The following is a 19,378-nucleotide window of genomic DNA, read 5'->3' as shown; positions in this document are numbered from 1 at the left end:
TCAGGGGAGCGGAAACAGAAGATTTCAATAGGCTATTCTCATAGACGACAAGTAAGTAATATACACTTTAACTACCTCCAAAAACAAAATATGTATTTAACACTGCATCCTTAATTTCATAGAAAAAAACCTTTTCATTTTACTATATGGGGAGAATTGGCTGACAACGATGGAGCTAAACTACTGCAGCAGCTACATAGATATCATGTCATTGTTGCAAAACGAATAGCTGTTTCTAACTTTAAACAAGGTATTCCAAGTAACTTTAAGTCACACATGTACATTAACTAATGTTCGACTTTATTCATTAATAAGTATAAGCAGAGGTCCGATTAACAACAAGGTTCAACTCCTCAATCTTAATCGACCCTTTGTACCCGCAGGCAGCAAAGCTAATGAATTGGTACGAAGCGGGTTTTATTTGCACACGAATACGTTCCATTTTTTAATACCATATTATACCAAAAAACTCACAATATCTACTATTACATCGCAGTGCAAAGGACAACAAGCAGATGCTAATTGAATGCACTCTCAAAAGTACATCAGAATCGTCTTCGACACTAAATGTTGCACCTTTTGAAGATGAAATAGTTCCCATTTCAAGCATTCCTTCACAGTCGACCGTGAGTATATTAAAACATATGACTCGGGCTTCGCATCGATTGTTCTTTTGCTTCTATATCGGATTAGAAATAGCCTCTTGCGAGTTATTCTATGTCGTAATTACGAAGTAGTATCTTCTTATTATTTTCTCAACAGGCACAGTTTCTATGTTGAAGGAGAAATATCATTGCCAAGTGAATTCCAATTTTTCTTCGTACTTTTATGATTTGAGTGCCAATATCTAGCACGAATCAAGTGCAAAAAGAAAGTTCTCTCTATCCACTGAAAACTAGAGAGAATGTTGATTCCAAGGTAATAACAGTTCTTACCATTGACATACTATGACTAACGACATCTAATAGCTAAAACTTTATCATCGGACAAACACACCATTGTAGATGTGAATTTGAAGTTGACATCACGGACGGGAGCGGAACAATAACATTAGTAGTGTAAGATAAACTAGCTGAAAGAATGCTTTCACTGACAGCAGACCAGATATATGAAACTACCATTGTCAAGGTTCATATACTAACAACTCTAGAATCATTTTGCATCAGTCGAAATTAATTTAAAATCCTCACTTTGCTAGTTCTGTGGTAAACTTTTTTCCATAGAAACAACTGTTACCTGTTGAGCATATCAGAGAGCACCTGCTAGACAAGATGTTCAAAATTCATTTACAGAAATCACTACTTAGAACACCGGATAGACCACTTGGTACCTTTGTCATCTCATCTTACACGCAGAAACAGACTGTCTTCGACCTGGCACAATCTTCAACATCAGCTACTATTGCTGAGGGAAGTATAATGAAGCTAGAATCAATCAGTACTTCTGAAGAAGCAGATCGCAGTCCGTCGACACAAGATGAAAACCCAAGGAAAAAACCAAACGTACAATCAACAAGTCCTTTGCAAAACTAATCAAGGTTGGAAATTATTTCTTGATAGGCCATATTTTTTTAAGATTATGTTGTCTGCTTTTAGGTTACTTAATGAACAATTACATTTACTGCTATCAATTTCTATCCATTAAAATACTTATTTTATGTTAAAGTACACTTATGGATTTTGCTTATACGATAAAGCCTATGTTGCTCGCGCTATACTACAATTTCAGAATTTTCGAACAATTCAAAATAAAATCTATGTCCAATGTCTTTACAATTCTTGGTCCAAATTACGTATTCTCAACTACTCTTTTAAAATTAACTCTCAGTTTGTTGTTCATACAGATGCCTCATCAGATTTGAAGCGCAACAAAGGTCGTCTCAATGGTCTTTGACAGCTTGCATTTAAGGCAGATTTTGGTGGTGTTGTTATACTACAGTACAATCTTCCACATTTTGTGTAAATAAGTACGTAGATTTTCATGAACTGTTTACTGCAGTACAATGTTTCACATTTTGTATAAATAGCTAGACATACTGACTCTTATCAAGGTAGATTTTTGTAAGTACAATCTTCCGCATTTTGTGTAAACAACTACGCAGATTTTCATGAATTTTTATTGTTAGCTATGCAAACTAACTCTTTGAATAATCTGGTAAATCCAAGTAGCTCCCATTATATATACATTTATGTTTTCATCATACCTCCGAAACTTCAAAGCGTTTCACTGTAGCTCTAATCCAACAGCAAAATCACAACCGCATACCTATACAAAATAATATACAAGCTTATCTTAGTGCAAACAAATTTACTCTCAAAAAGAAAACATTTACTATCAAGATCTAAAATGAAAACCCATCCACTCAATATTACCCATACACCCTTACGTTAAGGTTGCTTGGGTCCGAGCAAAGCCCGGGCTAACCCTACTAGTTTTACTATATAGAAGAGCCCTAAAGCAAGTAGGAGATCGTCGACATCCTTGTTTGCTGACATAGGGGCATTTAGGTAATTTCTCTTACTTCTCAAATTACCGTAGGACAGTAGCTAATTTTTTTTTAGTAGGACAGCTGGGAGATAACGACGCATAACAGCATAAACAAGTGGTAACCACCGGGTTTTATTATGCTCATCACCTTTCACCGTTGTACTTCTCTATTTTCTCCAACAGTTCTCAGTTTCTCTCCTGGAAATATCAATTCTTCTGTTGAGCCTTTCTCTAATATTGTACTGCCCTTTTTTATTTGCGTTGCTTCCTGTTTTATTAGTCTTTTATTGAGAATTTGTGAATAAAAAATATAGTTCTGTTGGTTTTCAAATAAAGTACTGATTAAAAATATGTGAATAAAAAATTATTGTTCTGTTGGTTCTAGAATAAAGCACTGAAAGCTCTTTCTTTGGGTCAGTATTATGGTTAAAATTTTAATTACATCTTCTACAGATTGAGCTGCCACACTTCTAACAAAATTCGTATGATTGCTAAAATTGCAAAAGTGCATGGGATAGGTTTCCAAAGAAAATATTAATTTTGTTTTCCTAACTTTGGGTATCGAGGCATCGAAAGGTAAAACTTTGGGTATCGAGGCAAGCACCGCAGTAGGATACGATTCTTCTCAAACGGTTATGGGTGTCTTTGTTTGTGCCTAAGTAAGTAATTTATCGACGCCCACAATGTGTTTGTTTTATTTAGTTAATGACTTCTTAAGTCTATTAGTAGTGGAGATTTATGTGATGGTTGTGATATTGTCTCGCACAATCATAGCATCATTATTATAGATCTTTTTAGAAAAAAAATTCTCTTTATTGTCTGGTTTGGAGCTCTTGTGTTATTTTTTCCCCTATTGTCCTCTCTGTACTGTCCAATTTTGCTGTCTCGACAATAGATAGTTTCATGTTGCAGTATTCTTGGGGATCATATGCTCATTATTCAGGTCTTATTGGTGATTACTAGAGTTATTCACTAAAAATTATTCAGGTCTTATTGGTGATTACTAGAAATATTCACTTGAAAAGGAATATTCACTAGAAATATGTAAAATATAACATAAGTTAGCGCACATCTATGGTAGGCACCATGCATGAATTGGGTTCTTGAACTATACTGCTTTTGGAAGATCTAATCTTTCTTCTAGCTAACATTGACGAGACTGTTTGCTCGACTGATTGTAATTTATATCCCGCGCTGTCAGTGATTAATTTGTTGTTGGCTGATTTGGTCTATTTTAGGATAAAAGGGGTCATAATCAGTGGATAAAAGAAGAAATGATTTTCTGCACTTGTAGAAACTGAAGGTTTACTGCTTGTGTGATAGGAGGGAGGAAGGAAACTGTCAGTATAGGTAGCATGACTTCTGCTTGAATTCTCATCTTATTAAATTATCTCTTAGGTATATGAATGTTGTGAGCTATGAAGTATATGTCCATCTTGCTGACTGCAACAAATGCTTGTGCTCGCATTCATCTGCTGAGGTAATGCTAAACTCAACTTTTCTACTACAGTTATAACTATATGCTATTTGTTTTCTTCTATGAATGACATATGTTTGGGAGTTGTTGTGGAATATCTCCGTTAAAGAAATACGATATTAAATTTTGCTCAAGACGACTTATTCTTCAATTTAAGACAAATGAAGAATTCCGATAATTCTTTGTTAATCTGATAACTTTTTGGCTAATACTACTGGTATATGAAACAAAAATTTCATGCTTTTAATCTATATTTCTAACAAAGGCAAAGAGATTAAAATATTCTGTTGCCAGCTGTTTTGCTTATTGTTCATTTGAGTGATTCTTGTTGCAACAAATTGTTTGCTATTATACTATAAATAAGGGTTGGCTTGTGTGCTTACATAACGTCGTACCTAAACTGTTATCCTTTTGAAAAAGGGATAGTTTTCTGATGCGCAATATACATATCAAAGTATATCTATTTGATTTTGTTTGAACAACAAGGCTTATTTTTGGATTAAAACAAATACATCTAAAAGAAAAAAAAAGTGATTGGGAGGAAAAGCTTTGAGCTTTGCTCAATTTAGAGACAAAGAAAGAGAGGAAATGAAAGCTCATACATCACATGAACAAAATCGCAGTCCTTTTTCTCCGAAATAAAGATATTACTCTTTCAGTTGTCATTAAAATCAACTGTGAGTGTTCCAATCACATGCTTTTACAATTTCTTGATAATTCGCTATTTATTTCAGAATAAACTTATTTATGAGCACTATCCAAACATATGATGCAGCAACTATCTGTACGGTAACTTCAATTTTTGTGTGTCTTTCTGTGTTAGCGCTCAGTCAGTAAATATATGTGTTTTCTTTGTAATACCCCAATAATATCATCAATCAATTTTGAAGACTATTTTGAGTAGAATTTTCATAGTCACTCTTAATTTATCTTAAATGGATTAGTGTTGCCACAATATGTTCACTAAGTATACCGCTAAATATATTTGGTACTGTTGGTTTAATTTAGAGGAAATCTGTGGCAAGGCATATTTACTTTGGCTTGATTGCTTTAATCATATTATACTCTTTTGCTTGCGACAAACTTCTCTTTGAGTTAGCTTACACGTGCTCTTTTACTAATAAGAGAAAACATATGCTACAGAGAGCTTACTCATCTGATTGGTTCCTAATTCAATAATTGGTTCACCCGTGTCGCGACCCCAGTTCGCCCTCCGTGAACTGTCGTGACGGCACCTAGTCCCTACGACTAGGTAAGCCTAAAACCCGGAAACTCACGGGAACAGAAGCTAAAAAGGAATACAGTAAAGTGCTCTAATCCCCAGAAATGTCTACATCAATAGTACGATAGAAGGTCTAACACTACAGATAGAGTAAAGAAGGAGACTCTTCGGTCTGCGGACGCGGAAGATGTACCTCGAAGTCTCCGAAATGCTCCCTGCCTCAAGGGTGATACACCTGGGTAGAAGTACCTGGATCTGCACATGAAAAACATGCACAGAAAGGGCATGAGTACACCACAGTGGTACTCAGTAAGTGCCAAACCTAACCTCGGTTGGGTAGTGACGAGGAAGGTCGGGGCCCTACTGAGGTTAAATAAGATGCAGGTTTAACAGTGTAAAATGACAGTGTAATTAAATAACACATGATATAAAGGGCCACAACAACTATTACAAAGGCAAGCAAAACACAGTGAAAGAACATAACTCAGCTCAGAAATAACAATCGGGGATCTCCCAGGATACCGTCCTGTAGTCCCCAAATATAAATATCATGTCCAGTGGATCTCCAGGTGCAGTCCCGCAGTCCAACTCATAAAGTGCAGGGGGATCTCCCGGAATGCAATTCCGTAGTCCCAAAGTAAAAATACAGGGGAGCTCCCGGGATGCCGTCCCGTAGTCCAAAAATAAAGTGCAGGGGGATCTCCCGGAATACCGTTCCGTAGTCCCAAAGTAAATACACAGCAACAACAGAACTCAATGCAATCAATTTCATATCAAAGTGAAGCAGGTAATCCTAACTTAGCATGGTTTACGTAGTACAATTAAGGCAGTTAAAAACAGATAAAGCAATTTAGTCAAGTAGACATGCTTCTCTAAGCTATAGCATGTTTAAATATCAAACAGTGTAAGCAAAGAAAGGAGGAACACAATTCAAGGCTATTTTAAAAGAAAAACCGGATTTCCAACAATTAGCACAAGTGCGCGCTCGTCACCTTACGCACGAGGCATTTCAATTATCACAATATCAATCCTAAGGGGAAAAAGTCCCCCACACAAGGTTAGACAAGCCACTTACCTCGAACCAGCTCCAAAAATCAACTTGAAACCACACGTTTGCCACGAGTATCCGGCTCCAAATGGCCCAAATATATTCAATTCAATTACATATCGTAAATAACATCTCAAGCAACTGATTCTACAATTTAATTCAAAGCTAATAAGCGAAATTATGTAAAATGACCAAAACGCCCCTCAGGCCAACGTCTCGGAATCGAGTGAAATTTATATTTTTAGAAACCTCGTACTCTCACAAGTCTATACATAACAAGAACACTGAAATCGGAGTCCAAATGACCCCTCAAATCCTTAACTAAAGGTCTAAGAACTTTTCCCCCAATTTCCACCAAAATTCTGAAATCAAATGATGAAATTAACTAAAGATTGATGAAATATAACTAGAAAGGGTTAAAGAATCGTTACCCAGAGATCTCCTCTTCAAATCCCTCCCAAAATCGCCCTCTCTCGAGCTCCAATTCGATTTTCCAACTTTTGAAACCAAACCCTCAAATTTTCATATTTCTGCCCAGCTAATTCCGCATCGGCGGTCAAGGGACCGCATCTGTGGTCCCGCTTCTGCGGACCAAAATGTCGCATATGCGACTTTCATTAAAGAGCCCAGGAGCCGCATCTGCGGTTCTTCTTTCGCAGATGCGAAACTGCTTCTGCGGAACCTGAAGGGACACCCAAAACCCACATATGCGGTTGTCTTGCCGCATCTGCGGAGCCGCATCTGTGGTTCCCAAACCGCAGATGCGAAAACATCAGAAGCAGCAAAAATCTGCAATCTCTTAACTTCAAAAATCTTTTCGTCAACCATCCGAAATCATCCCGAGGCCCCCGGGACCTCAACCAAAAGAACCAATAACACCTAATACCTCATTCAAACTTGTACCAATACTTAAACCACCTAAACAACGTCGGAAACTTGAATTAATCATGGATTTAAGCCTAAGAACTTCAAATTTCCTCAAAATACGCTTTCGAGCAAAAACCTAACCAAAACACGTCCGAATGACCTGAAATTTTGCACACACATCCTAAATGACATGATGGAACTACTGCAACTTCCGGAATTCCATTCCGACCCTCGGATCAAAATCTCACTATCGGACCGGAAACTTCAAAAATTCAAACAAGGGCATATCAAGCCTAAATTAGCTACGGACCTCCAAAACACAATCCGACCACGCCCCCAAACCCGAAATCACCTAACGGAGCTAACGGAACCATCGGATTTCCATTCCGAGGCCGTCTTCATACTGTTCTGACTACGGACTACTTTCCAACACTTAAGCTCTCATTTAGGGACTAAGTGTCCCAAAACTCTCCGAAACTCAAGATCGAACATCCCGGCAAATCAAAATAGCAGAAATAAACTTGGGGAAAGCAGTTANAGAAATAAACTTGGGGAAAGCAGTTAATAGGGAATCGGGGCGTAAATTCCAAAAATGACCGGCCGGGTCGTTACATCCTCCCACACTTAAACATTCGTTCGTCCTCGAACGAGCACAAAGATATACCTGAGGTAGTGAAATTTGAGGGTACTGGCTGCGCATATCCTGCTCGGTCTCCCAGGTCGCCTCCTCGACCGGCTGGCCCCGCCACTGAACCTTCACGGACGCAATGTTCTTCGATCACAGCTTCTTGACCTGCTTGTCCAATATTGCCACTGGCTCCTCAACATAAGATAGATCCTTCTCCAATTGGACTGAGCTGAAATCCAACACGTGCGACGGATCACCGTGATACCTCCGGAGCATAGAAACATGAAATACCGGATGAACCCCTGCCAGGCTAGGAGGTACGGCAAGCTCATAGGCAACCTCCCCAACTCTCCTCAATATCTCAAAAGGGCCAATAAACCTCGGACTCAATTTCCCTTTCTTCCCAAATCTCATAACGCCCTTCATAGGCGACACCCGAAGCAGAACCCGCTCTCCAACCATATAGGAAACATCACGAACCTTCCGGTCCGCGTAACTCTTCTGTCTGGACTAGGTTGTACGTAGCCTATCCTAAATCACCTTGACTCTCTCCAAGGCATCCTGAACCAAATCCGTGCCCAATAGTCTGCCCTCACCCGGCTCGAACCAACCCACCGGAGATCTACATCGCCTACCATATAAGGCCTCGTACGGTGCCATCTGAATGCTGGACTGATAGCTGTTGTTGTAGGCAAACTCCGCCAATGGCAAGAACTGATCCCAAGAACCTCCAAACTTAATCATGCACACACGGAGCATATCCTCAAGAATCTGAATAGCGCGCTCAGACTGCCCGTCCATGTGAGGGTGAAATGCTGTGCTCAACTCCACCCGGGTACCCAACTCCTACTGTACGTCTCTCCAGAACCGCGATGTGAACTGAGTACCTCTATCTGAAATAATGGAAATTGGAATACCATGCAGACGGACAATCTCCTGGATATAAATCTCCGCCAACCGCTCCGAGGAGTAGGTAGTACACACAGGGATGAAATGCGCAGACTTGGTCAGCCGATCCACAATAACCCAAATGGCATCGAACTTCTTCAAAGTCCGTGGGAGTCCAGATACGAAGTCCACGGTGATCCGCTCCCACTTCCACTCTGGAATCTCTATCTGCTGAAGCAATCCACCCGGTCTCTGGTGCTCATACTTTACTTGCTGACAATTAAGGCACCGAGCTACAACCCAACTATATCCTTCTTCATCCGCCTCCACCAGTAGTGATGTCTCAAATCCTGATACATCTCCGCGGCACCCGGATGAATGGAATACCGCGAACAATGGGCCTCCTCTAGAATCAACTCCCGAAGCCCATCAACATTGGGTACACAGACCCGACCCTGCATCCTCAATACTCCGTCATCACCAATGGTCACATCTCAAGCATCGCCATGTAACACCTTGTCCTTGAGGACAAGCAAATGAGGGTCATCATACTGCCGCTCCCTGATATGATCAAACAAGGAAGACCGAGAGACTACACAAGCTAGAACCCGGCTGGGCTCCGAAAGATCCAATCTCACAAACTGGCTGGCTAGGGCCTGAACATCCATCGCCATAGGCCTCTCTGCTGCTGGTAAGTAAGCCAAACTCCCCAAACTCTCTGCCCGGCGGCTCAAAGCATCGGCCACCACATTGGCCTTACCCGGGTGATACAAGATAATGATATCATAATCCTTCAACAACTCTAGCCATCTCCTCTAATGCAAATTAAGATCCTTCTGCTTGAACAAATGCTGCAAACTCCGGTGATCAGTATATATCTCACAAGGCACACCGTACAAGTAATGACGCCAAATCTTCAAGGCATGAACAATGGCAGCTAACTCAAGATCATGGACAGGATAATTCTTCTCATGTATCTTCAATTGTCTGGACGCGTAGGCAATCACCCTACCGTCCTGCATCAACACCGCTCCAAGGCCAACTCTCGAGGCATCACAATAGACAGTATAAGACCCCGAACCGGTAGGCAATATCAAAACTGGGGTTGTAGTCAAAGCTATCTTGAGCTTCTGAAAGCTCGCCTCACACTCCTCTGTCCACTGAAATGGAGCACCCATCTGGGTCAATCTAGTCATAGGGGCTGCAATCGATGAAAACCCCTCCACAAAACGACGGTAGTAGCCCGCCAAGCCAAGGAAACTGCGAATCTCTGTAGCTGAGGATGGTCTGGGGCAACTCTGCACTGCCTCTACCTTCTTCGGATCCACCCGAGTGCCATCACTCGATACCACGTGACCCAAGAATGCCACGGAATCCAACCAAAACTCACATTTTGAAAACTTTGCATATAATCTCTTTTCCCTCAAAGTCTGAAGCACTGTCCTCAGGTGCTGCTCATGATCTTCCGGACTCCGGGAATACACCAGAATATCATCAATAAAGACAATGACGAAAGAGTCAAGATATGGCCGGAATACACTGTGCATCAGATGCATGAAGGCTGCTGGGGCATTTGGTCAGCCCAAAGGACATAACAAGGAACTCGTAATGACCATACCAAGTCCTGAAGGCAGTCTTCGGGATATCTGGCTCCCGAATCTTCAACTGATGGTAACCTGAGCGCAAATCAATTTTAGAAAACACCCGTGCGCCCTGAAGCTGGTCAAATAGATTATCAATACGAGGCAGAGGATAACGGTTCTTCACTGTAACCTTGTTCAACTGGCGGTAATCAATACACATGCGCATAGAACCATTCTTCTTCTTCACAAATAACACAGGGGCACCCCAAGGCGATACATTGGGACGAATAAAACCCTTATCAAGTAATTCCTGCAATTTTTGCTTCAACTCATTCAACTCAGGAGGAGCCATACGGTACAGAGGGATAGAAATGGGCTGAGTGCCCGGCAACAGGTCAATGCCAAAATCAATGTCCCTATCGGGTGGCATGCCCGGAAGAACAGCTGGAAACACATCGGGGAAATCCCGTGCTACTGGGACTGAATCAACAGAAGGAGTATCCATACTGGCATCTCTCACATAAGCTAAGTACGCATCACAACCTTTCTCAATCATACGCTGAGCCTTAAGGAAAGAAATAACTCTACTGGGAGTGTGACCTAAGGCACCTCTCCACTCAATACGTGGTACACCTGGCATGGCCAGCGTCACGATTTTGGCGTGACAATCAAGAATAGCATAATGGGGCGATAACCAGTCCATGCCCAGAATAATATCAAAATCAACCATGCTGAGCAATAATAAGTCAGCCCTGGTCTCAAAACCACCCAGAATAACCAAACATGACCAGTAAACGCGGTCCACAATAAGAGAAAATCTCCCACAGGCGTAGAAACATAAACTGGGGAACTCAAAGAATCCCGAGGTACACCCAAATGCGGAGTAAAATAAGAAGACACATAAGAGTAAGTGGAGCCTGGATCGAATAGAACCGATGCATCTCTGTGACAGACCAAGATGGTACCTGTGATGACAGAATCAGAGGCGGCGGCCTCAGTACGGCCTGGAAAAGCATAATATTTGGCATGGCCTCTCCCTCGAGGGCGACCTCTACCTCCCCTCCACCCCTGGCTGGCGGGGCTGGTGGAGTGGCAGCTGGTGCTGGAACCATAGCCTGAGAGCTCTGTGAGGCCTGCTGTGGCTGAGGGGTCTGCGAAGGTGCACCCCTCCTGAGTCTGGGGCAATCTCTCACCATGTGGCGTGTGTCACCACACTCAAAACAAGCTCTGGGAGGACGTGGCGGCTGTGAGTGGCTCGGGCCAGGTCTGTTGGACTGTCCACTGGAAGCACCCCGTGCAGGAGGCGCACTAGAGAATGGAGGTGCATAATCAGGCTCCTGAGGCCTAGGTGGAGCTGGAAATTCACTGGCTGCTGGAAAAGCTGAATGAGCGGGGCGATCCATAGGGGTGGGCATCGGTCGGTTCAGTTCGGTTATGAATATTATCGGTTTTGCCTATCGGTTATCGGTTTACAAATATTATAACCCGATAACCAAACCGATAAGATATTGGTTATCGGTTATCGGTTAATCGGTTATCGATCATTATCGGTTCGGTTATCGGTTTACCCGATAAGATAAAACAACTAAAACAGGTTCGCAATGTATAAAATAGTTTCGGTATAAAACTGGTTTGCTAAAACAGTTTTATAGTAATATTTGAAGAACTGTTTTGCTAAAACACTTTTCAGAACTGTTCTATTTCACAAGAATTTAAATTTACTTCAATATCCAATAAAATAAACATTAACCAAAGTTTCTATCTTTCATTCTTCAACCCAAAAAATATAAACAAAAATTCCAATATCAGTCAGTGACGAAGAAACAAAATATCAATCATATTTTTACTTCGCCACTTTCTGCAAATACAAGGGATCTAAATGAATAACAAATACACGACAAATCTCACTTCAGCTTTCAAACAAACTAAGAAAAATCCAGAGCCAGAATGCTTTTAAACAAACTAAGAGAAAGATGAAGATGAAGCAACTAAAAACTTACACGAAGAATCAAGATGAAGCTGAAGAATGCGGCTGAGAAATGCGACTGAAGAGTGAAGAAGATGCGACTGAAGAATCTAATGGATCTGAGAAATGAAGTGAAGATGCGGCTGAAGAGTGAAATAAAGAAGCTGAGAAATGCGACTGACGCCGGCCTGAGTCTTGACAGGCTGACTGGTGAGGGTGTGAGGCGGAGAAACTAAGAAAGAATGGGGAAATCAAAGAGTGAACTATGAAGTATGAATTATGAAACCCTAGTATGTATATACTTAAGGGTAAACTAGTAAATTAGTTAATCCTTATTGGGTTATCGGTTTTACCAATAACAGAATTGCCAAACCGAGCCCGAACCGATAACCCAATAAAAATTTTTTTTTAACCCGTTACTGAATCGTTAACCCAATAACCCAATACCGATAACCCAATAAATAATTAACGGTTCGGGTTATCGGTTTTACCCGATATATGCCCACCTCTAGCGACCCATATGACCCCTACCATGACGACCTGCAGCTGGGGCACGGGCACCAGAAAAATGGCCCGACTCTCGAGACCTCTTGGCCTCCCTCTCCTCCCTGTCCCTAGCATGCATACCCTCAATCCTCCTAGCAATGCTCACCGCCTGCTAATAAGACACATCCGTCTCTAACTCACGAGCCGTGCTAGATCTGATGCTGGGAATAAGCCCCTCAATGAACCGGCGGACCTTCTCGCAGAATGTAGAAACCAAAGCCGGGGCATGTCTAGCCAAGTCAATGTAGCGGACAACATACTTTGAGACGGTCATAGTACCCTGGCGCAAACGCTCAAACTCCACGTGCCAAGCATCCCTAAGACTCTGGGGAACCTACTCCTTCGTGAACATATCTGAAAACTGAGCCCAAGTCAGGGAAGCTGCCTCATCCGGACTGTCTAACTCATAAGCACGCCACCACTGATAGGCGGCTCCTCGAAGATGGAAAGTGGTGAAGGAAACCCCACTCGATCCTGATATGCCCATAGTGCGGAGAATACGGTAGCACTCCTCCAGAAATCCCAAGGCATCCTCTGATGCTAACCCACTGAATACAGGAGGATCATATTTCTTGAACCTCTCAAGTCTCCGCTGCTCATCCTCCGAAGCCGCTGCTCTACCCTCGGGCTGAACTGGTACTGCAGGCGGCGCAGATATAACCTCTGGGGCTTGCTCAACATGCACTCGCTGCTCAGGAGTGCGGGCGGCGGGAGTCTGTACTCCTCCCCCGGCCTGGAATGTGGCTGCAGCAAGGGGAAACAACCTTGCCTGAGCCAAAGTGGTGTACATACTCATAAACTGCGCCAAAGTCTCCTGGAGTGCTGGAGTAGTAGTGGCAGACGTATCGGGTGTCTGGACTCCGGCTGGTACTGCTGGTGGTACCTCGGCGGCAGCTCGCGCGGATGCTCTGGCTGCACCACGAGCTCGTCCTCGGCCTCTACCCCGGCTCCGGCCTCTGACGGCGGCAGTAGGGGGCTCGGGTGCCTGGTCCTCTTGGGTAGCGCGTGTCCTCACCATCTGTGAGAGAATAGAAAGATAGAAGTTTAGTTATGATGTCAAAATCTCGCACGACAAGGAAATCAAATGAAGTGGAATTTTCCTAATAGTTACATAGCTTCCCGTAGATAAGTACAGACGTCTCCGTACCGATCAGCGAGACTCCAATAAACTGGCTTGTGTTCCGTGACTCCTATGAACCTAGAGCTCTGATACCAACTTGTCACGACCCCAGTTCGCCCCCGTGAACTGTCGTGACGACACCTAGTCCCTACGACTAGGTAAGCCTAACAAGTGCGGAAAAACAATCGAAAACCATACAGAAATTATAACTTAAAGCCAAGATTTTAACAAAATGGAAATGAAATGTAAAATACCACTCGGCACATACAGTGCAATATCTCAAACTTCTACAATACTATCCCAAAACCCGAAAACTCACGGGAACAGAAGCTAAAAAGGAATACAGTAAAGTGCTCTAATCTCCAGAAATGTCTACATCAATAGTACGATAGAAGGGCTAACACTACAGATAGAGTAAAGAAGGAGACTCTTCGGTCTGCGGACGCGGCAGATGTACCTCGAAGTCTCCGAAATGCTCCCTGCCTCAAGGGTGATACACCTGGGTAGAAGTACCTGGATCTGCACATGAAAAACATGCGCGAAAGGGCATGAGTACACCACAGCGGTACTCAGTAAGTGCCAAGCCTAACCTCGGTTGGATAGTGACGAGGAAGGTCAGGGCCCTACTGAGGTTAAATAAGATGCAGGTTAACAGTGTAAAATGACAGTGTAATTAAATAACACATGATATAAAGGGCCACAACAACTATTACAAAGGCAAGCAAAACACAGTGAAAGAACATAACTCAGCTCAGAAATAACAACCGGGGATCTCCCAGGATACCGTCCTGTAGTCCCCAAATATAAATATCATGTCCAGTGGATCTCCCAGGTGCAGTCCCGCAGTCCAACTCATAAAGTGCAGGGGGATCTCCCGGAATGCAATTCCGTAGTCCCAAAGTAAACATACAGGGGAGCTCCCGGGATGCCGTCCCGTAGTCCCAAAATAAAGTGCAGGGGGATCTCCTGGAATACCGTTCCGTAGTCCCAAAGTAAATACATAGCAACAACAGAACCCAATGCGATCAATTTCATATCAAAGTGAAGCGGGTAATCCTAACCTAGCATTGTTCACAGATAAAGCAATTTAGTCAAGTAGACATGCTTCTCTAAGCTATAGCAGGTTTAAATATCAAATAGTGTAAGCAAAGAAAGGAGGAACACAATTCAAGGATATTTTTAAAGAAAAACCGGATTTCCAACAATTAGCACAAGTGCGCGCTCGTCATCTCACGCACGAGGCATTTCAATTATTACAATATCAATCCTAAAGGAGAAAAAGTCCCCCACACAAGGTTAGACAAGCCACTTACCTCGAACCGGCTCCAAAAATCAACTCGAGACCACACGTTTGCCACGAGTATCCGACTCCAAATGGCCCAAATCTATTCAATTCAATTACATATCGTAAATAACATCTCAAGCAACTGATTCTACAATTTAATTCAAAGCTAATACGCGAAATTATGTAAAATTACCAAAATGCCCCTCAGGCCAACGTCTCGGAATCGAGTGAAATTTATATTTTTAGAAACCTCGTACTCTCACGAGTCTATACATAACAAGAACACTGAAATCGGAGTACAAATGACCCCTCAAATCCTCAACTAAAGGTCTAAGAACCACCAAAATTCCGAAATCTAATGATGAAATTAACTAAAGATTGATGAAATATAACTAGAAAGGGTTAAAGAATCGTTACCCAGAGATCTCCTCTTCAGATCCCTCTCAAAATCGCCCTCTCCCGAGCTCCAATTCAATTTTCCAACTTTTGAAACCAAACCCTCGAAATTTCATATTTCTGCCCAGCTTATTCCGCATCTGCGGACCAAAATGTCGCATATGCAACTTTCAGTAAAGAGCCCAGGAGCCGCATCTGCGGTTCTTCTTTCGCAGATGCGAAACCGCTTCTGCGGTTAAACTTCCGCATCTGCGGAACCTGAAGGGACACCCAAAACCCGCATCTGTGGTTGTCTTGCCGCATCTGCGGTTCACAAACCGCAGATGCGAAAACATCAGAAGCAGCAAAAATCTACAATCTCTTAACTTCAAAAATCTTTCTGTCAACCATCCGAAATCATCCCGAGACCCCCGGGACCTCAACCAAAAGCACCAATAACACCTAATACCTCATTCAAACTTGTACCAATCCTTAAACCACCTAAACAACGTCGGAAACTCGAATCGATCGAGGATTTAAGCCTAAGAACTTCAAATTTCCTCAAAATACGCTTTCGATCAAAAACCTAACTAAAACACGTCCGAATGACCTGAAATTTTGCACACACATCCCAAATGACATGACGGAACTACTCCAACTTCCGGAATTCTATTCCGACCCTCGGATCAAAATCTCACTATCGGACCGGAAACTTCAAAAATTCAGACTTCGGCATATCAAGCCTAAATTAGCTACGGACGTCCAAAACACAATCCGACCACGCCCCCAAACCCGAAATCACCTAACGGAGCTAACGGAACCATCGGATTTCCATTCCGGGACCGTCTTCATACTGTTCTGACTACGGACTACTTTCCAACACTTAAGCTCTCATTTAGGGACTAAGTGTCCCAAAACTCTCCGAAACTCACCGGCAAATCAAAATAGCAGAAATAAACTTGGGGAAAGCAGTTAATAGGGGATCGGGGCGTAAATTCCAAAAACGACCGACCAGGTCGTTACAACCCGACAAAAATCAACTAATAATATGCTAATTAATTAACCAAGACAACAATGCGGCTGGGTCCTTTTAATAGCTTACTCATCTGATTGGTTCCTAATTCATTAATTTGTTCACCTGACAAAATACAGCCAAAAAAGAATAAAAAATTGAACAAAACTAAAATAAAATACTTGAATTTAAAACTAAAAAATGTTATCTGTTGCAAATGTCTAAAGGAACCATAACTACTGAATATAATGTTTTACAGCATTCTTGACTAATCATTGTTGCAGGACTAAACAACTAGAATGTTGTTCAAGCAGTTGGCAGTTAGACAATGGAATGAGGAACTACTGGATACTGTGACTCGAAGCTGTGGAAAGGGAATGTGCTGTTGTTCTTTTGTCTACAAAATGGCATTTTTACTGTAAATTTAAACTTCGTTCAACTTTAACTACCACTGCTATGTAAAAAAGAACTAAGAAAATTGAATACGAAGGTTGAGCAAGGAATGTCTGTTGTCTTTCTGTTGTCTGCTATTGGTCTTGTAATAGGTCTTATGGCCAATCTCATCTAGTATATGAATCAACAGTCTCAGCTAGATATAGGATTTTTAGTTAGTAGATTAGATATGATGTAACATTATAATAATTATATCTTGTGGCAATATGAGCATTCTTAATAATATTCAATTATAATAGGCCTTTTTAATCAACCAATAAAATTAATAAATGAAATATACGTTTTACCTATGCCTTTGTCAAAAGAACCATCTACTTTTCTTTGGTTTCCAAATGACTTGTCCAATATGGTCCATAGCTGATGACAGAGTTCAGATTATTAATAGTCCATTTGCTAAAGTCTTGGAACTTTGTTCTTCAGATTCAAGGCTGGAAACATTGGGAGCAAGAGACTTCAAACCCTTAATTACGACTTTTCAAATGGAATACAGTATACTATTTGTTTGCCTGTTACTGTATCTACCTGCGCCTTTGTCCAAACTCCAAATAAAACTCAACGAAAAGGTGGAGCCATTTTTTACTAACTTGTACTCTATGGAAATCGAAATGCTTGTCGAAGATGGTCCACAGACAATGGCGGACCTATACATAACTTGAGAGATCATCAAACCCTATAAAATTTCGTAGGAACCTTACTTATGTATATGTGTATATTTTGAAAATAATTAATTCAAATCACTTGGCACCCTGAACATTAAAAACATGGTTTAATTTTGCCAAATCTAGCTGCATTTTTATTTTCCCCCTCGTAGAATAGTCCATCTCTCATTAAGTAAGCTTCGATGTGTTAGATTTTTGAAGACTTGGTTATGTTTCAAACTGGTATCCTTCTTGTACTTTTACTTTGTTTTCCACATTTTTTCCAAGCAAGTAAATAACATTTTCGTAAACTTTGGTGTCTCAAATTGGCTTCGGAATTATAATTTATATTTGCAGCTTAACACTGTCCTGGCAGGAAATTGCAACTCTTTTCATCCTCAAAAAGTTTTTGCCACAAGTATCGTGTTTATTCTTATAGCCAGAATGTTCCATTGATCACAAGTTATGGAGATTTCACGGCATATTGACGATGCATTGTTGCGAGAACAGTCAAGTTGTAGATCGTGTTTGGATTGAAAAAATTAAGGGAAATCTTGCTACATCCAACATATCAAACATCACCTAGATGGACTTGAAGGTAATATTAGCTTGTATTAGACCATTTCTTGAAAATATTTTGACATGCTTTAGTTAATAATCACTTCTTCCTGGAGTATTATGTGGATATTTTTTTGCATTATCATCGTGTTATTAAGAAGTTTACATGTCATTTGAGGTTATAGCACTGGAAGTGCTCACTATAGCAATAACACACTTTTCTTCTGTAACTTTCTAGAAAACGACGCAAAACATGAGTAATTCATAGTATTTCACTGTTGAGCTTTGTTTAAATAGTCTTTTTCTTTTGTACATATATTCGATGAAGTCTATATTGGTGGAGTTATTTAATTTCAAAAGATTCATCTCTTGGAAATCATTTGGCATACTTTAGCTAGACACAACCTCTCTCAAGAACAAAGCCGCTACAACCTCAAGGACCAGATCCAAAGATTGAAGATATCTTAAGTCCTTAGGTTTGTTGAGTCTTTGTTATTTGTTCTTCATTTGTAACTCCTACTTAGCTTAGTTAGAAGCATTGTGTAAGAAACCCTTTGTAAAATCATAAACCCTTGTGTTTGTGTCTTGGCTAAAGTTAGTCGGGTTGTGAAGTCTTTGTAATAAAGTTATTACAAAGTGGCTTGTGGTAAGTGCATCACAAGTTAGTTTCGAAGTCTTTGTAACTAGTGAGTGACAAAGTGGCTTGTGGTAAATGTATCACAAGTTAGTTGAGTTAAAGTCTTTGTAACTAGTGAGTGACAAAGTGGCTTGTGTTAAGTGTATCACAAGTTAGTTGAGTTGAAGTCTTTGTAATAGAGTCGTTACAAAGTGGCTTGTAATAGTGTGTTTACAAGTTAGTGAAGTTGAAAGCCTACAAGTGTAGGTCGTGGTTTTTGTCCCCTTGAGTTGGGATTTTTCCACGTAAAAATCCTCTGTGTTCTTTATTTACTGCCAAGTTACTGTGGGAACAATTAGAGGACCTGATATCTTATACTGGTTGGTTTTACAGTCTGTTACTTAAAGTGGGAACTGATAGAGAATCTATATAGTCTGGAGGGTTCCAAATTCCAAAAGATAAAACGGAACTCCAGTTCAAATTTCCCCCACGAGAGAATAGAAAGGGTTCAGACTTTAAAATGACAGTCCACCATAAAGGACCAGATTTCAAATACAAAAAGCAAATAAAAATCAAGAAGTAGCGTTCCTCGAACAAATAGGATCATTA

General features: G+C 41.2%; 2 long non-coding RNA genes across 2 annotated transcripts; both read left to right on the top strand.

Annotated features, from left to right (window-relative positions):
* Positions 323-1,103, top strand: LOC109224554. Its single transcript, XR_002067714.1, has 3 exons — positions 323-403; positions 497-918; positions 1,005-1,103. It is a non-coding gene; the product is annotated as an uncharacterized LOC109224554 (long non-coding RNA).
* Positions 2,614-17,190, top strand: LOC109223420. The gene is made up of 3 exons (XR_002067569.1): positions 2,614-3,146; positions 3,886-3,967; positions 16,789-17,190. It is a non-coding gene; the product is annotated as an uncharacterized LOC109223420 (long non-coding RNA).

The sequence above is a fragment of the Nicotiana attenuata genome, chromosome 3, assembly GCF_001879085.1.
Source record: "Nicotiana attenuata strain UT chromosome 3, NIATTr2, whole genome shotgun sequence".
Taxonomy (NCBI): domain Eukaryota; kingdom Viridiplantae; phylum Streptophyta; class Magnoliopsida; order Solanales; family Solanaceae; genus Nicotiana; species Nicotiana attenuata.
The sequence above is the reverse complement of the archived record's forward strand: the minus strand, read 5'-3'. Positions and strand labels throughout refer to the sequence as shown.